At 40.6% G+C, this 13,490-nt stretch overlaps 1 protein-coding gene across 1 annotated transcript in view; it reads left to right on the forward strand.

Moving 5' to 3' along the window:
* Nucleotides 1-7,196: 7,196 nt before the first annotated feature.
* The window catches only part of MARCHF8 (membrane associated ring-CH-type finger 8), a 101,308-nt gene continuing 95,014 nt past the window's right edge, over nucleotides 7,197-13,490 (forward strand). Inside the window, 1 exon segment of the mRNA XM_089897844.1 lies at nucleotides 7,197-7,711. The gene's annotated coding sequence lies outside the window, so the exon portion shown is untranslated.

The following is a 13,490-nucleotide window of genomic DNA, read 5'->3' on the forward strand; positions in this document are numbered from 1 at the left end:
GCCAGTTCTTTGATTCTTTAAGAATATATACATTTAAAATTTTTGTCCAGCAGTTTCAGCTGGAGGAGTGGCTCCAATAACCTAGTCAGCTTTATTTCTGGAAACTGAAACTTTTAGTTGAATTTTTTCAATTCATTTTCTTGGATTATTTCGCAGTGTTAATCTCTTTCTTTTGTGTTACTGATCTTTTTCAAATACTTGATGATTTTGTACATGGCTATGAAGAATGTGACTGCTTAGTGTGGGTAGGGGCCAAGGATAAAAGTGGAAGTATTGCTTAATTTACGTGTGCTTGGTGATTGTGCTTGTCAGGTAATCCTCTTTTGGAAACTCCTCCATTCAAATATTTATTGAGTGCCTCCCACGTGCAAGTAATTATAATTAGTTGTTTGGAATATAGGTGAACTTGACAGGTGGAGTTTACATTGCAATACAGACAGACTTTAAACAACTATGTCATTATTTAATTATAATTTTGATAAATATTATAAAGGAAAAAATGTGGACATATGCAAATATGCAACAGAAGCATCTGATCTAGTCCAGTACTCTTTAAGTTGAAACCTCTCAAAGAGTAACAAGTGATAATTAGCTAGGAAAAGGGGTTAATGATGAGGGAGAGACCTAGGAGAAAAGAAAAGAAAAAAAAAAAACTCATAAAGACTTTTTTCCTAGTTGGGCTTTACCCCTTTATTCAGGAAGTGATGCCCTGATCAGAGACTTTATCCTATATGTAATTGACTATTAGAAGGGCAGCTAGGAGATCAAAGTTTTAGCTTTTCCATTATAGCAGTTTCAAGCAAGGAAGAAAGAGACTGGAAATGGAGACTGGGTCAGCTACCTACGGTTTCTGTTACAAAAGAATGATTAGATTCCAAAAGGGATGAGAATTTAAGGTTTGCTGGGGGTAGAAGCAAAATATAAAGGACAAAATCCTAATGAAAAGAATTCAGGGACACTAGATCAGCCCCAAAGCTTATATCCAATCTGCTCAAGAAGAGAATCAAACATTTTATTATATACAAAGAAAAAGAATAAGGTTGAGATTTTAGTCTATATAGTATTTCTTCGTTATAATCACATCCTTAATATATAAACATATTCAGTCTTATTTTTCAAAAACCAATGTTTACCAATAGAAATACTTAAAGTAGACATTTAAAACAAAGACATTAAGGGAAGAAAAGTTCATAAAGGATGGAAGGAGTGCTAATAGACTTAAGTCATAAAAAGAAAAAGTTACAGGTAAGATAAAAAAATAAAGTCCAACACCTTGCTGTAGAGGAAATACCTGAAGTAGAAAGATACAGGCAAATTTTGGTTTACTTTTTAACTTTTAGCTCATTTCTTCTTATTGCTTAATAATATTTAATTCGGGACGTCCCTGGCTGTCCAGTGGTTAAGACTCAGTGCTTGCACTGCAGGGGGGCGCGGGTTTGATCTCTGGTCGGGGAACTAAGATCCCACGTGCTGCGTGGCATGGCCAAAAAAAAAAATTTAATTGTCTGGATATCTTTCATTGCTGTGTCAGCTGAGAGGGTCTAGAAGCAATAACATCCTAGTAGTAAAGAGTACACCTAGCACCCAGATCTTGGTTTCTAATACCAATTGTCTAATAAAGGACAATACCATCATACTTCCTTAGAGAAATGGCTGATTATAGGACTGGAACAGGAAATATGACTTCTTGTAGTGCCAGAAAGAAAGGGAGTGCTGAAAAAAGAAAGCCCACACCAAAAACCTACAATAATGATGGGGTATATCAAAGGGACACAGTAGTCAACTGAAAGAGCTCCCAGTAGCCAAACCTGGAACACTGAGCAATAAAATAAAGTAGTATTGGATTATAATTCAAAGTACAAGTATCCATGAGTCTACACTTACATAAACAGTAAATTTTAAAATGATTGAGAAGAGACATATCTCCCATTCAGAAGAATTCTGTAGATAGTCCTCCCTCAAGAAAGTGGGTATAACTCCCCATTCTGTAACTGTGAACTGTGCTTAGTGACTTCCTTCCAATGCGTACAGTATGGAAAGGGGGAAAGAGTGACTTTACAATGGAGAAACCTGACAAACACTATGTCAGCCAGGTGATCAAGGTCAAACATCAACAATGATGCATCATGTTGATAGAATGAACCCTTGATTAGATGTAGTGAGAATGGCACTTTACCTCTGTGATCTTCCTGTCAAAAACCCACAGCCCCTGGGACTTCCCTGGCAGTCTAGTGGTTAAGACTTCGCCTTCCGATGCAGGGGGCACGGATTTGATCCCTGGTTGGGGAACTAAGATCCCACATGCCACACACTGTGGCCAAAAATTTAAAAGAAGAAAAAAAACGAAGGAAATCTGAATCAAGCATAGACTTTAATATACCATACTAATATAAAGTATTAACAGGGGAAATTGGGTGTGGGATATATGGGAACTCTTGAAAATTTTATGTAAATCAAACTATTCTAAAAAATAGTTTATTAAAAAAACTTAAAAAAAATATGTCCAAAAAGAAGTGGACTAGACTAGCTAGTATGTGCCTTAACATCCATTGTGGCTATAACAGGACAAGTCAACAGTGAAAAACAAGATGAATTTAACATTTTTGTAGACAATAAAATGGGACAAATAGAGAATATATGTTTTCTCAAGTATTTGATTCCTTTGGGGGCAAGAAAATCCATGTAAAATATAAAAAGTAAACATTTTACACAGTACATTCATAGAAGTATTCTGTTGTAAAATGCTGTCATTAAAGTGTTTAACAATAATGGAAAACTAAAAAATTCTTCACACATATTTAAAAATCCTAGAAAGTATTATTTTATACACCAACTTTCATAAATAGTACTTATTAAAATTTGCACAACACAGTCAAAGCTGTAACTTACTAGAAAATAGTGCTATATTCTTTATTCCAGGAATAAGGTAGAAATGTCTATGTTACAAAGAAAGAGAAAAACTATAACTAATCTAAAACTTGGGAAAAGAACTGAGAGAACCAAAGGAAAAGAGAAAATGGAAATCAGGAAAAGAAAAGAAAGTGAATACTGGAAATTGAATAAAATTGCACTTATTCCACAATATTTCAGCCAAATTTATATCAACATTACCTTAAGAAAGAAAAGTAAATTAGTAAAATTAGAAATGAAAAGGGAAGTTTAATTCAGAAGAATCTAAAAAATATTATGGAAAGTTAGCAACATGAGTAGAGCCCCAGAGATTTTCTTGGAAAAAATTTCATGTAAATACAGTATTCAGTCATTCAATAAGTATTAACTGAGCGTCTACTAGGTGTCAGGCACTATTCTAAATGCTGTGGACATAGTGTTGAACTAAATATCCCTGCTTTCATTATGTGCTTATATTCTAGAGAAGGGAAACAATAAAAATAAATATGCCAGATGGAGTATTGGTGTTAGGATGTATTCGTTTACTAGGGCTGCCATAACAAAGTACCATAGACTGGGTGGCTTAAACAAGTTTATTTTCTAACAGTTCTAGAAAGCTAGAAGTCTGAGATCAAGGAGTTGGCAGGTTGGTTTCCTCTGAGGCCTCTCTCCTTGGCTTGCAGAGAGCTGCCTTCTCCCTGTGTCTTCACATGATCTTCCCTCTATGGGTATCTGTGTCCTAATCTCTCCTTATGAGGACACTGGTCATAATGGATTAGGGCCCACCTGAATGACCTTATTTTACCTTAACTACCTTTTTAAAGGGCCTATCTTCAATACAGTCACATTCTGAGGTACTGGGACTTAGGACTTAAACATATAAATTTTAAAGAGACATAATTCAGACTATAACAGATGTTATGTTACAATGTGGTGACACATTAACCCCCAAAGCTCAGTGGTTTAACACGAAGTTTATTCTCCACCCTTGCAAAATTCAGTGAGCCAGGCAACTGCCTGATAAGGTAACTCAGTGATTCAGTCTGTTTCTGTTGTGTGGTTTGCCAGTGCCACGTGTGGTCTGTGAGATTGCTGCATCAGGGGAAGAGAGAGCTGGAGGGTTGCATGGTGGCTCCAATATGCTCTTGCCTAGAAGTGTAGAAGCACCCTTCTGCTCACAACCCATTGGTCAGAGCTGGGCATATGGCCCTACCTAATTGCAAGAGTTATTGGGGTGGGGAATGGATATTTCATGAGCTGTAAATGTCTCTGCCACAGCTGGTAATAAGTGCTAAAACAAAAACCAAGCAGAGTAGGGTGACAGATATGAGTGTTGTTTTAAAAAGGGTGGTCAAATACAGCCACTATGAGAAAGTTAACATTTAAGTAAAGTCACAAAGGCAGTGAAGAAATGGGGGAAAGTGTTCTTTGCCCGAGGTAATGAAGAAATAGCAGAGAAGCCTGCTGGCTGGAGCAAAGCAAGTGAGGGAGATGACAGGAAATAAAGGGCTATGTCATGGAGGACTTTATAGGCAAGAACTTTGGACTTTATTCTGAACTGGGAAAATATTGGGGGTTTCTATAATGGGATTTAAGTTTTGAAAAATCATGCTGGTGATCGCATAGAAAAAAGGCTGTAGGAGGCAGGATGGAAGTCAGGAAACAGAAAGGTGTAGCAGTCGTCCATGTGGGGAATCACCGGGCTGGGGCTGGAACTGGGCTGGGATGTTGCACTCTCTTGGATGATTTTCACACACCCGCCCCCCCCGCCGCCAAACCACCAGCAACATCTCTCCCCCTCCTCACTCTCAGCTTATTTTATTAAACTATGAATAACTGGAAAAGAAATTCCACCTGCATCAAACAAGTCTACCAAGCTATCTGTGTCTGCCTGCTCGCAATCCTTGTTCACCCATTTCTATTAGCGTATAAATATTTAAACAGAGAACCTTAACGCCCACATCTCTTACCTGCTGTTGTCCCATTCCCCTGCTCCTCTTTACAGCAAAAAGAAATACATCTACTTGCTGTCACCATTTACTATCTCTAAAATCAAGCTTGAAAAAAATAAATTAAAAAAATCAAGCTTGTATCCCCACCACTTTGTCTTAATTGCTCTGTTCTCAAGCTCTCAATGATCTGTAAACTGCCAAATCCAAAGGTCAATTTTCATTTTACTCAACTTCTCAGGACCAATGACACATGCATTTTCTTCTCCCTGAAACATTTTCTTCCTTTCGTCTTTAGGACTCCTCGGTTTTGTTTCTCCTCTTACCTCTGGCTGCTCCTAAATTTCCTTTGCTTATCTTCTAATCTCTGAAGTCTAATCTCCATATGACTAGCCTTTGGATCTCTCTTTTATTCCCCAGCAATTGTGCAATTAATGTCCTAGGTCAGCGACTTTCAGTGATTTTCAAACTGTAGGACAGAACCAGTATTCAGTTAAAAAAATCAGTTGATTTTTTTCTGGGAGCAGAAGTTTTAAAAAACTGAACAGAATAAAGTGGAAGAGAAAGGGAAGGTAAATTTGCTTCTTGAAACTTTTAAGCTATATATTGATCAATACATGTATTTGGTCAGTATGGAAAATGTATTTTGTATTCTGGGTTGAGGTCAGAAGGTATCAGAGTTAGTGCTCTGTGTGAGCTCATCCAATCCTGTGGCTTTTAATACACTGACCACTGACCAATCAATTTTTATCTCTGTATGTCTCCCCAGAATTCCAGTGAGTCCTGGCTCACCCTAGCATTGCCTCCAGAGTACTGCCTAACCCACAGATCCTTCTGGATCTACAAAAGTTCTTTGCCACTTCCTACTGAAGGATGGCAGGATTCCACATGCATGGATCAGCCAACTTTCTTTGCTTCCCAGATAAGGAACACCAATGGAGGACACTGTTCCTGCCTAACCCACAGATCCTTCTGGATCTACAAAAGTTCTTTGCCACTTCCTACTGAAGGATGGCAGGATTCCACATGCACGGATCAGCCAACTTTCTTTGCTTCCCAGATAAGGAACACCAATGGAGGATACTGTTCCTGCCTTCGTGGAACATCTGTTGCCAGAGGCAGCAGAAAAGGTTAACCAGGTTGTGGCAACTGGCCTTGTAACCTATTTTCCATAGTAAAAGATGAATCTTGCCAAAGATCCATCACTATATTTTGTACTCTTTGTAGTGCTGCATTCTAGGTGTGTTATAGAAATAAAGAGGATATTTGACCTTGTCCTATTGACCTGGAGGATATTTTGAGTCCACTGTTTTGACCCTGTCAATGTGCTCATAGATAGCTAAGTATGCAAAGTGATCGGAAATGTATGGTGGAGTGTGATTACCCAATAGATCACACCAGGACAACCTAAAAACTGGCATATCTGCAGGTATTTGCTCCCAATTCACTCATGAATTTAGTAAGAAATAATACAAATTATTTATTACACAGCTTATAATGAATATTATGGGAGAAATTGTCAGTGGCTGAGACTTTACTTCTACAAAGTTTGATCTAGGAAAACTACACTTGGTAGAAGTAGTCACTACAAACAAAGTGACAGAGCTATAATCAGGAAAGTTTGATGTGGACAAAAGCTTAATGCCAAATCAAATATTTACTTAGATGTGTTTGTACTTACATATACAAAGACTAATCATGGAAATGATGATAAAATATAATTTAAAATAAAAACTGGAAGTCCCATGAGCCCTCTTCACAGCCTTTCTATGATGGGGGAGATGGTAGGCTGTGGACCTTCATTCACATTAGGGAGCAAAAGTAAACAAAAGTGTTCATTAAGGCAAATCAAACCATTATGGCTTATTCCTCTGCTCTCCCTTTGTTTTCTAGCTTTGGGTAAAGAAGTATTTTCCATTTTTCTTTTCAAGTTCAACATCATAATGCCTGACCGAATTCCCTCCCCCTTCCAAAACAAGAATGATACATGCGGTTAGGCTCAGGGGTCACTAAAGGACGAAGCCGGTGGTGGGTCTTTCCTCTTCCTCGCCCGGGTTGATCAGGGCGCGCCGGCTGTCGACTCTACACAGCAGCCCATGACCTGGGAGAGCAGAAAGACCGCGCCGACGCCGACGCCAGCCCCCAGATCACCGTCGTCGCTGGGCAACGCCTCTGCCCCACCCCGGTCGAGCACGTGACGTGTGCATCACGTGACAGACCAGTCGGCGTCCTCCCGCGGAGGGTTGTAAACAGGCTTAGCGGTGGCCGAGCTGCAGCCCTGCTGCGTCCGCGTCTCCGGCATGCCCGAGGCGGGCGGGGGTTTCCCCGCCGCGAGCTCAGCGCCCACCTGAGGTAACTCCTGCGGCCTCGGGTCCGGCGTACCCCGCGCCGCGCGGAGCCGCCGCTGCTGGCCGCCGTCGAGGCCGGCCGAGCCCCCGGCCCTGGCAGGGGGTGTGGCTGCCCGTTGTGCGGTCCGCGACAGGTGGGCGGGTCGGGGGCGGCCGTCGAGGCCCGGGCCTCGCACCGCCCTGGGCCGGGGCCCAGGCGCCTATCCGGCCGAAAGGCGGCAGCGACCCCGGGCCGTGGGCTCTTCCGCCCCGGTTTTCGAGGCTGCCCTTGGGCCGGGCTGAGCCGGGGGCCGCAGGAGCCATCGGGTGCTGAGGGCCTGGGGCTGCCAGCGTGGAGTCCCAGTTGAAGTCCTGCCCCCGACGGGCTGTGAGACCTTGGGCAAGTCAGCCCTCCCCTTGGCCTGAGTTTCCACATCTGTAAAATGAAAGGATGGACTAGGTGATTTCTGAGGATCTTACTCTTCCGACGTGTGTGATCTCGAGAGAGGCCTGTATACATTGGAAGCTGCCAGAGGGAAAGCATAGGTAGATATTTTGTCTTTTAATTGCTGAGTTTCTGTTTGACTTTCAGTTTTTCACCTGACACGATTTGGGTTCTTGTTCACTAGGGTGAAGTTTTTAATGGAAAACTTAGAGAAAGTCATAATGGTTTATGTTACTTTTTTTTCTCCCTCCAGGCTTTTAAAAATGCAACGGAACCTTTTTTCTTAAAACCTTGTTTGGAAGCCGAATTTGTCAAAATCAGAATCTTTATCTGCCATACTGTCTTCCTCCCCCCTCCCCGGCTCCCATACCCCTGAGAGAACTAGGTTTGGGAGAAAAGGAGGTCCTGTGTTATGTAGTGAGTGAACATAAACAGAATCTGAGGTGATGGTGTGTAGGCAAAAAGATTATCAGGAGGATTTTTTTTTTTTAAGTTAAGAGAAATACATAGTTTCCTCATTTGTTGTTTTTGAAGACTAGAGTTGGTAAGTTTACTGGAACTCACAGTTTGATATTAAAAGAGGAAAACCATATCCTTTGACAGCTTGTCTGCTTGGTGCTTCTGTGAGGTGTGTGAAAATCAGAGGTCGAATGGACCATGAGTGGAACCCAAGGTGACCTAGTGAAATATGTTTTCTCTTTTGAAAGCAAACTGACTTCCTTGATCTTTGGTTTAGGTAAGTCACTTCCCTTCTTGGGGTCACAGTTTCTGCTACAAAGTGAGGAAATTGGATTGATTTTGGCTTCCCTTAGGGTTGCCAGATAAAATACAGGACACCCAGTTAAATTTGAATTTTAGTAAACAGTGAATAAGTTTTTAGTATAAAGCGTAGGGCATGCTTTACTAAAAAGTCATTGTTGGGCTTCCCTGGTGGCGCAGTGGTTGAGAGTCCGCCTGCTGATGCAGGGAACACGGGTTCGTGCCCTGGTCCGGGAAGATCCTACATGTGGCGGAGCGGCTGGGCCCATGAGCCATGGCCGCTGAGCCTGTGCTCCGCAACGGGAGAGGCCACAACAGCGAGAGGCCTGCGTACTGCAAACAAAACAAACAAAAAAAAGTCATTGTTTATCCGAAATTTAACTGGGCCGACTGCATTTTTATTTGCTAAATCTGGCAACCCTAGCTCCAACATTTTTGTCTTCTTTAAATTAGTTCCAGGAAGATATTATAGATGCATAGATGGGAGTGAATTCATTAAACCAGTCAAGACCCTTTGTTTGTTATCAGTAGCAATGTCTAGTTCTTGAAGAACAGCTCTGTTTCACTTTGGTCCCTCCTGCCCCCGCTCCATGTAGCAGTTCTTTTTTGCTATAATCACATAATGTTTAGGTTTATACTCTTGGTGGTAAACAATTTAAATAACTGAAAGAAAAAAAAGTTGCCAAAATTTCTAAAAGTACCAAATTTGAGTCATGAAATGGCATATACTATTTTTTTTTTCTAGAAAAGATACTTTACAATCCTACTTATTCTTTAGTTATCTGATTGACTCGACATTTTCTAAAGCAGTGGACTGTTCTGATGGTAAATAATCCTACAGGAAGATCTTAGGCCTTTTGCTTTGGCCACCTGTGAGTATGGAAATGACCAGTGTATGCACTATAAACATTTAGTTTTAACTATTTATCAGTTTTGTCTTTGCTATATTTTGAAGATTTTCAATGTTGAAATTTTTTTCGGGGAGTGTAATTTTTAATTCTTCATTTTTGAGGATTTTTTTAAAAAATTAGGCCTGATTTAGTTTCTTTGCTCAACTCACTCTGAAATCCCTGAATTTTCTAATTCATGGATTCATTTAACAGTCAACAAAAACAAAAAACCTGAGCGCCGCCTTTGAGCCAGGCTGATGTGATCAGTGTTGTAGTTTTTCAGGTGCTTATTCTGATAGAGGAGTTAAATCACATGCAATCAGGGAATAATGTGTTGAGGGTCTTGAAGTGATAGAAGTGCTACGGAAATTGAGAGGAGGATTAGTGCCCATCTGGTCATTAGATTGAATGGCAGAACTTCATGGAGGGGGTGGTATTTAATCCAGGTCATGGGGGTTAAGTTGGGGTTAGGAAGACAGGCTTAAAGACAGGTGGGAAGATGCAGGAAAGGGCAGGGGAAGCCATCTTCTCAGTTCTACAAAGCATATACTTCGTTGGATTGAAAATAGTTGACAATATTGTTTACATGTAGTTTTTGATTCACTGTGAATGCGAGCCTGAATTCTCTAGTCTTGCTGCTCAGTTCCTACGGGAGACCTTTTCTCTGGGCCATTCGGTTTCTCCAGAGAATCATCTGTTCTCCCCCTGTGTATTAGTCTTGCTTTTCAAGGTGTATTCCGTAGACTGTTCATGTTGGTATCATCTTGGTGCTTGTTTGAGATGTAGAATCTCAGGCCACATCCCAGGTGTGCCTCAGAACAAGATGGTTTATACGCACAAGAAATTTTGAAAGCACTGGACTGTGCTGTGCTATGGCAACAGCAAAATAGCAACAACAAAATATTTTTGCCATGAAAAGTCTAACACAAGTTGGATGTAACTCCTCCATCTGTAGCTATGCCATCTGGCTTCCAAGATGGCAGTGGAAGGGCTGGAGGATCTCAGTGAATGGTTTTAAAGGCCAGGCCTGGAAGTGGCTAACATTACTCTCACCATAGTATATTGGTAAGGAATTAGTCACCTTACCTCTAACATAATTGCAAAGGAGGCTGGAAAATGTATTCTTCAATTTGCCCAGGAACAGGGACCAGTGTAGTGGATAAGTAGCATTGACTCTGCTTCAGTTGGCCATTCTGGTCCCCAGACTGTTTCATTCTCCCTCCCACATGTAGGGCATGCTAACCCCCTGTACAACCAGACATTGCCTTCAGTTCAAAGTACAGGCATACCTTGGAGATATTGCGGGTTCAGTTCTAGACCAACGCAATAAAGCAAATATTGAGATAAAGCAAGTCACAATTTTTTTTTGGTTTCCCAGTGCACATAAAAGTTATGTTTATGCTATACTGTAATCTGGTAAGTGTGCAGTAACACTATGTCTAAAAAAGACAATGTACATACCTTAATTTTAAAATACTCTACCGTTAAAATGTGCTTATCATCATCTGAGCCCTCAGTGAGTCCTCATCTTTTTCCTGATGGAGGGTCTTGCCTTGATGTTGATGGCTGCTAACTGATCAGGGTGGGGTGAAGGTTGGGGTGGCTGTTGGAATTTCTTAAAGTAAGCCAGCAGTGAAGTTTGCCGTATTGATTGATTCTTCCTTCCATGAGCCATTTCTCTGTAGCATGCAGTGCAGTTTGATAAATTTCATGCACAGTAGAACTTCTTTCAAAGTTGGAGTCAGTCCTCTCAAACCTTGCCACTGCTTCATCAACTAAGTGTATGTAACATTTTAAATCCTTTGTTGTCATTTCAGCAGTCTTCAACAGCATCTTCATCAGGAATAGATTGCATCTCAAGAAACCACTTTCTTTGCTCATCCGTAAAAGCAACTCATCCACTAAAGTTTTATCAAGAGATTGCAGCAATTCAATCACATCTTCAGGCTCTACTTCTAATTCTTGCTCTTTTGCTGTTTCCACCACATCTGCAGTTACTTCTTCCACTGAAGTCTTGAACCCCTTAAGAACTCATCCATAAGGTTGGAATCAACTTCCAAACTACACTTAATTTTGATATTTGGAACTCTTCCCATGAATCATGAATGTTCTTAGTGATATCTAGAATGGTGAGATCCTTTCCAGAAAGTTTTCAGTTTTACCCAGCTGTATCGGAGGAATACAGCTACAGCCTTCTGAGATGTATTTCTTAAATAATAAGACTTGAAAGTCAAAATTACTCCTTGATCCATGAGCTGCAGAATGGATGTGTTAATGGTCATGAAAACACCCATACAATAATCTCATTGTATATCTCACTCAGTGCTCTTGGGTAACCAAGTGCATTTTCAGTGAGCAATAATATTTTGAAAGGAATCTTTTTTTCTGGGCATTGGGTCTCAACAGTGGGCTTAAAATATTTAGTGACATGTTGTGAAAAGATATGCTGTCACCCAGGCTTTGTTGGTCCATTTATAGAGTGCAGGCAGAGTAGACTTAGCATAATTCTTAGGGACCCTAGGAATTTCGTAAATGACCATTGGCTTCAACTTAAAGTCACCAGCTGCATTAGTCCCTAATAAGAGAGTGAGCCTGTCCTTTGAAGTTTTGAAACCAGGCATTGACTTCTCTCTAGCTATGAAAGTCCTAGATGATATCTTCTTCCAATATAACACAGTTTCGTCTTCATTGAAAGTCTGTTGTTTAGTATAACAACCTCATTAATCATTTTAGCTTGATCTTTTGGGTAACTTGCTGCAGCTTCTGCATCAGCACTTGCTGCCTCCTCTTGCACTTTGATGTTATGGAGACACCTTCTTTCCTTAAACCTCATGAACCAGCCTCTGCTAGATCCAGACTTTTCTTCTACAGCTTCCTGATCTTTCTCAGCCTTTATCAAATTGAAGAGAGTTAGGGCCTTCCTCTGGATTAGGCTTTGGCTTAAGAAAATGTTGTGACTGGTTTGATCTTCTATCTAGACCACTAAAACTTTCTCCATATCAGCAATAAGGATATTTCACTTTCTTATCATTCATGTGTTCACTGGAGCGGCATTTTTAATATTCTTCAAGAACTTTTCCTTTGCATTCATAACTTGGCTAACTGGTGCAAGAGGCCTAGTTTTCAGCCAGTCTTGGCTTTCAACATGCCTTCCTTCTTAAGCTTAATCATTTCTAGCTTTTGATTTAAAGTGAGAGGACTCTTTGTTTCATTTAAACCATCCCTTCTCTTGAGGATTATTAACTGGACTACTTTCACTATTGTGTGTCTCAGGGAATAGGGAGGCTTGAAGAGAGGGAGAGAGACAGGAACAGCTGGTTTGTAGAGCAGTCAGAACATACACAACTTTTATTGATTAAGTTTGCCATCTCACATGGGCATGGTTCATGGCATCTAAAACAATTAAAATAGTAACATCAGAGATTACACTGATCACAGATCACCATAAAAATACAAGAAAAGTGAAAAAGTTTGAACTATTTTAAGAATTACCAAAGTGTGACACAGAGACACAGAGACACAGAGGACACAGAGTGAGCAAATGCTGTTGGAAAAATGGCGCCGATAGACTTGCTCAATGCAGGGTTGCCACAAACCTTTAATTCGTAAAAAATGCAATATCTGCTAAGTCCCAGTAAAATGAAGAACAATAAAATGAGGTATGCCTGTATGGGATCTCTGAGTGGTGCCAGGCTATCTTATCAGGCCCAGATAAGCCTTTCTTGTTCACATGAATTAACAAAACACATTATTTATTACCCTCCTCACCAAAGTATTATAATAAGGGCACAACATGACTAGTAGCATTTGGAAGGTGAAGCATAGACACACAGTATTTACTCTTCTGTAGCAGTTCTTTAATGTTTATGGACAGATATAAAGGAAGGTTCCCTTCTCTGGAAGGGAAGGATGTTTCTTGATTGGACTCTGATTTTGTTCCCTGGGAGAAACACTCACATCCTTTTTTCTCCATGGCTCCAGGGAACATCCTTAGGGTTCTTCTTTTTCCATTATTTTGTTTGCTCACACCCTGTGTCCAGAATTGATGCTGGAAGCATGCTGTCCTGGGTATCATGCAGTTTGCCTGTTTGTAGAAGGTTGGACTCCCAGAGGTTGTTTTTAAGTCTTGAACAGACATTCCAAATCTGGGCCTGTTGTTTTTCTGCCAATACATTTCCTACAGAAACTTAGCAGACTCTTAATCCATTTGCTTTCAGTCAATTCAGAGTAC

This window comes from Delphinapterus leucas, chromosome 16, assembly GCF_059928025.1.
Source record: "Delphinapterus leucas isolate spDelLeu-1000000601 "Yukka" chromosome 16, BTC_Dleu_Yukka2, whole genome shotgun sequence".
NCBI lineage: Eukaryota > Metazoa > Chordata > Mammalia > Artiodactyla > Monodontidae > Delphinapterus > Delphinapterus leucas.